Source organism: Lepus europaeus, chromosome 8, assembly GCF_033115175.1.
Source record: "Lepus europaeus isolate LE1 chromosome 8, mLepTim1.pri, whole genome shotgun sequence".
In the NCBI taxonomy this organism is placed as follows: domain Eukaryota; kingdom Metazoa; phylum Chordata; class Mammalia; order Lagomorpha; family Leporidae; genus Lepus; species Lepus europaeus.
The window spans coordinates 14,737,968-14,744,201 of record NC_084834.1 but is presented as its reverse complement, the minus strand read 5'-3'; the positions used below and the strand labels follow the sequence as shown (position 1 = coordinate 14,744,201).

General features: G+C 42.2%; 1 pseudogene; it reads right to left on the bottom strand.

Annotated features, from left to right (window-relative positions):
* Positions 1 to 5,553: 5,553 nt before the first annotated feature.
* LOC133765221 (small integral membrane protein 30-like) lies at positions 5,554 to 5,736 on the bottom strand (annotated as a pseudogene).
* Positions 5,737 to 6,234: the final 498 nt, after the last annotated feature.

The following is a 6,234-nucleotide window of genomic DNA, read 5'->3' as shown; positions in this document are numbered from 1 at the left end:
AATATCATCAAAATGTCTATTCTCCCAAAAGCAATGTATACATTCAATGCAATACCAATCAAGATACCGAAGACCTTCATCTCAGATCTGGAAAAAATGATGCTGAAATTCATATGGAGACACAGAAGACCTCGGATAGCCAAAGCAATCTTGTACAACAAAAACAAAGCCAGAGGCATCACAATACCAGATTTCAGGACATACTACAGGGCAGCTGTTATCAAAACAGCATGGTACTGGTACAGAAACAGATGGATAGACCAATGGAACAGAATAGAAACACCAGAAATCAATCCAAACATCTACAGCCAACTTATATTTGATCAAAGATCCAAAACTAATCCCTGGAATAAGGACAGTCTATTCAATAAATGGTGCTGGGAAAATTGGATTTCCACGTGCAGAAGCTTGAAGCAAGATCCCTACCTTTCACCTTACACAAAAATTCACTCAACATGGATTAAAGACTTAAATCTATGACCTGAAACCATCAAATTATTAGAGAGCATTGGAGAAACCCTGCAAGATACAGGTACAGGCAAAGACTTCTTGGAAAAGACCCCAGGAGCACAGGCAGTCAAAACCAAAATTAACATTTGGGATTGCATCAAATTGAAAAGTTTATGTACTTCAAAAGAAACAGTTAGGAAAGTGAAGAGGCAACTGACAGAATGGGAAAAAATACTTGCAAACTATGCAATGGATAAAGGGTTGATAACCACAATCTACAAAGAAATCAAGAAACTCCACAACACCAAAACAAACAACCCACTTAAGAGATGGGCCAAGGACCTCAATAGACATTTTTTGAAAGAGGAAATCCAAATGGCCAACAGACACATGAAAAAATGCTCAAGATCATTAGCAATCATAGAAATGCAAATCAAAACCACAATGAGGTTTCACCTCACCCCAGTTAGAATGGCTCACATTCAGAAATCTACCAACAACAGATGCCGGAGAGAATGTGGGGAAAAGAGGACACTAACCCACTGTTGGTGGGAATGCAAACTGGTTAAGCCACTATGGAAGTCAGTCTGGAGATTCCTCAGAAACTGAACATAATCCTACCATTCAACCCAGCCATCCCACTCCTTGGATTTTACCCAAAGGAAATTAATTTGGCAAATAAAAAAGCCATCTGCACATTAATGTTTATTGAAGCTCACAATAGCTAAGACCTGGAACCAACCCAAATGCCCATCAACAGTAGACTGGATAAAGAAATTATGGGATATGTACTCCATAGAATACTATACAGCAGTAACAAACAATGAAACCCGGTCATTTGCAATAAGATGGAGCAATCTGGAAAACATCATGCTGAGTGAATTAAGCCAGTCCCAAAGAGACAAATATCATTTGTTTTCCCTGATCAGTGACAACTGAGCACCAAAGGGGAAACCTTTGGAAGTGAAATGGACACTATAAGAAACTATGACCTGATCAGCTCTTGTCCTGAATCTAGATGTACAATGTAATACTTTATCCTTTTTAGTGTTTGTTGTTGTTGTTGTTCTAGTACTAGTGGTTGAACTCTGTAATTAACACACGATTATTCTTAGGTGTTTAAATTTTAATTGAAAAGTGATCCCTGTTAAATTTAAGAGTGGAAAATAGAGGGAGGAGATGTACAATTTGGGACATGCTCAATCAGACTTGCCCCAAATGGTGGAGTTAGAAATGTGCCAGGGGATTCCAATACAATCCCATCAAGGTGGCATGTACCAATGCCATCTCACTAGTCCAAGTGATCAGTTTCAGTTCACAATTGATGGTTCTGATATGTCTAAGAGTCAAAGGGATCACACAAACAAGATAAGTGTCTGCTAATACTAACTGATAGAATCAAAAAGGGAGAGAAGGATCCAACATGGGAAGTGGGATACACAGCAGACTCATACAATGGCAGATGTCCTAAACAACACTCTGGCCTCAGAATCAGCCCTTAAGGCATCGGATCTGGTGGAAGAGCCCATGAGAGTATTGTAGGCATGGAAAGCCAAGATACCATGGAAAAGAAAAAAAAAGAAGAAGATCTAAATGAAACATCTTTGTTAGTGAGATCCCAGTGGAAAAAATGGGGCCATCAAAGAAGGAGGTACCTTTCTCTGAAGGGAGGAGAGAACTTCCACTTTGACTATGACCCTATCGGAATAAGACCAAAGTCAGCGAACTCTAAAGGCTTCCATAGCCCTGGCAACTCATGACTAGAGCCTAGGGAGATTACTGACGCCATGAACAGGAGTGTCAAATTGTTAAATCAGCAACAGGAGTCACTGTGTTTTTACATCCCATGTGGGATCTGTCCTTAATGTGTTGTCTAATGTGTGGTGATGCTATAATAGTACTGAAACAGTATTTTACAGTTTGTGTTTCTGCGTGGGTACAAACTGATGAGATCTTTACTAATTATATACTGAATCAATCTTCTGTATATAAAGATAATTGGAAAGGAAAAAAAAAAAAAAAACCTGGTGTTGGCTGGCGCCGCGGCTCACTAGGCTAATCCTCTGCCTTGCGGCGCCGGCACAACGGGTTCTAGCCCCAGTCAGGGCACCGGATTCTGTCCTGGTTGCCCCTCTTCTAGGCTAGTTCTCTGCTGTGGCCAGGGAGTGCAGTGGAGGATGGCCCAAGTCCTTGGCCCTGCACCTCATGGGAGACCAGAAGCACCTGGCTCCTACCATCGGATCAGCGCGGTGTGCCAGCCACAGCGCGCTTGCCGCGGCAGCTATTGGAGGGTGAACCAACGGCAGAGGAAGACCTTTCTCTCTGTCTCTCTCTCTGTCACTGTCCACTCTGCCTGTCAAAAACAAAAAACAAAAAACAAAACAAAACAGAAAAACCTGGTGTTAAATTGGAAATGGCATAGAAAATTAATTAATTTTTTAAAAAATATATTATGTAGGATCCCTGTCTTTAATGTGCTGTACACTGTTATTTAATGCTATAACTAGTACTCCAACAGTATTTTTTTCACTTTGTGTTGCTATATGGGGGCAAACTATTGAAATCTTTACCTAATATATACTAAACTGATCTTCTGTATAGAAAGATAATTGAAAATGAATCTTGATGTGAATGGAAGGGGAGAGGGAGCGGGAAAGGGGAGGGATGCAGGTGGGAGGGAAGTTATGGGAGGGGGAAGCCATTGTAACCCATAAGCTGTACTTTGGAAATTTATATTCATTAAATAAAAGTTTAATAAATGAAAAAAAAAAAAAGAACGAGATAGAGGTCTTCCATCTCTGGTTAACTCCCCAGATGGCTGCAACTGCCGGAGCTGCACTGATCCGAAGTCAGGAGCTCCTTCCAGGTCTCCACAACAGGTGCAGGGACCCAGGGACTTGGGCCATCTTCTACTGCTTTCCCAGGCCATAGCAGAGGGCTGGGTTGTAAGTGGAGCAGCCTGGACAGAATCCAGCACCCATATGGGATGGCAGTGTTTCAGGCCAAGGCTTTAACCCGCTGTGCCACAGTGCCAGCCCAATAAATGAACTTTGTTCTATATATACAACAGGTTGGGTAGGTGATGGGAACAAACTTGAGGTCTCAGTGGTAATTTTTATATAGCAGTGTGTAGGTTGATAAAGACTGGAATCCAGGTTCCTTCCAAGCTGTTTGAATTGCGCAAGTCATATAATGTGTCACAACCTCAAAATGGGAATAATATCTTGGAGGATGTGCTAGAACATAGAACAGGGATCAGCAGACTTCAGCTATGGGTGGTCTGAGATCAATCATTTCCATTTTTATAAAAAGGAAAGGGGAGTGAGAAAGAGAGATCTCCCATCCTATGGTTTACTGCCCAAATGCCCATAACAGCCAAGGCTAGCACAGCAGCGAGCAACTCACCTATTTTCCATAAGGGTGTCAGGGACCTAGAGAGCTTGAGCCATCACCTGCTGCCTCCCAGGCTGCTCATTAGCAGGAAGCTAGAAAAGGGAGTGGAGTTGGGACTCAAACCCAGGCACTACAACATGGGACACACACATTCTAAGTGGTTGGTTAACTGCTAGGTCAAATGCCCACCTCTGTGTCTGTACATGTGGTTTTTTTTTTAAGTTTTATTTATTTATTTGAAAGTCAGAGTTACACAGAGAGAGAAGGAGAGGCAGAGAGAGAGAGAGAGAGAGAGAGAGATCTGTTTCACTCCCCAATTGGCCTCAATGGCCAGAGCTGCAACAATCCGAAGCCAGGAGCCAGAAGCTTCTTCTGGGTCTCCCATGCAGGGGCAGGGGGCCCAAGGACTTGGGCCATCTTCTTAAGGCTTTCCCAGGCCATAGCAGAGAGCTGGATCAGAACTGGAGCAGCCAGGACTCGAACAAGCACCCATATGGGATGCTGGCGCTGCAGGCGGTGGCTTTACCTGCTACGCCACTGCCTCGATCCACAGCCCCTACTGGGTTTTAAGGTTAGAAAAATTGTCAAATATTTTTGAGAATTGGATTTTTGACAAACTACATAAGCTTTTAATGGCTATCTTTTTGAAAACTTATATTTAACATAGTATTTATCATCACAAGGTTGTTACTCAGTTAACAAGTTTCTTTTTACATAAATCTCTATTTTGAGGTTAACAAAGTTTTTCTTAACATTAAATCTTTTCTACATTTCAATATTAGACACATTGAATGCATGTGTTCTTTGTTGTTTTTTTTTTGTTTTTTGTTTTTTGTTTTTTTTTTTTTTTGACAGGGTATGTTTTCTAAACTTCTTTTTCCCCTGAGGTAAAAGGTTTCAGTTTTGGCTATTTGATATTCCAGTATGATATTAACCTGGGAGATAAAGCACAAATCCAATGAAGATGTGGAGAAAAGAGTCCTCCTCTGTTAGCAGGCAGGATTCTAATCCCACAGTGGTAACCTCCCAGGGTTCTGGGAGAGAGCCTTCTGATTCCTGTTCCATGCGCTTTGACATTCTGAAACCATGAAATACTACTTATGCAAATTTCTTTTTTTTTTTTTTTTGACAGGCAGAGTGGACAGTGAGAGAGAGACAGAGAGAAAGGTCTTCCTTTTGCCATTGGTTCACCCTCCAATGGCCGCCACAGCCGGCGCACCACGCTGATCCGATGGCAGGAGCCGGGTGCTTATCCTGGTCTCCCATGCGGGTGCAGGGCCCAAGCACTTGGGCCATCCTCCACTGCACTCCCTGGCCACAGCAGAGAGCTGGCCTGGAAGAAGGGCAACCAGGACAGAATCTGGTGCCCTGACTGGGACTAGAACCTGGTGTGCCGGTGCAACAAGGCAGAGGATTAGCGTAGTGAGCCATGGCGCCGGCCGCAAATTTCAACTATCATACTTTTTTGACCTCTTTTCAAACCAGCCGATACAAGTTACAGGCTGGATTTTTCCATGCATTACTTGCTATAAAGAAAATAATTTTTTTCCACTGTAACAGATATCTATGTTCCTGTTTTATGGGAACAACTGAAAATGTCAAACTACCATATTTACTGTTTCTTGGAACTCGCAGACACAAAAGCGCAGGCTTAACTGAAATAGCACAAAGAATCTCAGGGCAAGGTTTGATTCAGGAGGCCCTTGAAAGTCACATCTGTGCATTTCTCTTTCCTGCAGACACCTCCAAGCAAGCTCAAATGCCTGTTATACTGAGAACCACTCCTAACAAGAGTGAGATTGCATCTCCAGCTCCTAGTGCTTCAACAACAGGCAGCACCAAAAGCAATGAAATGAGGACTAAGAGTAGCTGTGTTGAAACTGAGGTCAACATGTTGGGATCTTGAAGGCTGAAATGGTATACATGTTATTTTATCCAGCTTGAAATGTTCCCTTCCTGGAGCTCCAGATGCTGGATTTAAGAGATTCTATGGAATAACACCTTCCAGGAAGCAGCCACTACAGGAATCTAACTGCTGTTGTCTAACCTTCACATGTGTGTTGCCATCACGTCTAGATGGCACCTCTTTTTCTAGGGGCCTCAACAATGTCTCTTGAACCTACAGAATAAATTCTTCGCTGGTTCTTTCTGGATAATGAAACAGATATAGGGTCTTTATGTTATGGATGAGTTGCTACATGCCAAAATGATCTGACATTGACTTGGTCCTTGATGAGATTCCAGAAAACGTTCTAGAAGAGGGCAAGAATTTGCAAATTGAAAGCGCTGTGGTCTGATATTCTCAGGCACTTATCAAAAAATATAAATAGGTTTCAATTTATGAAAAAGGTTGGGTGAAATCTAACCTTCCAATCTTTTTCCAGATTTCGA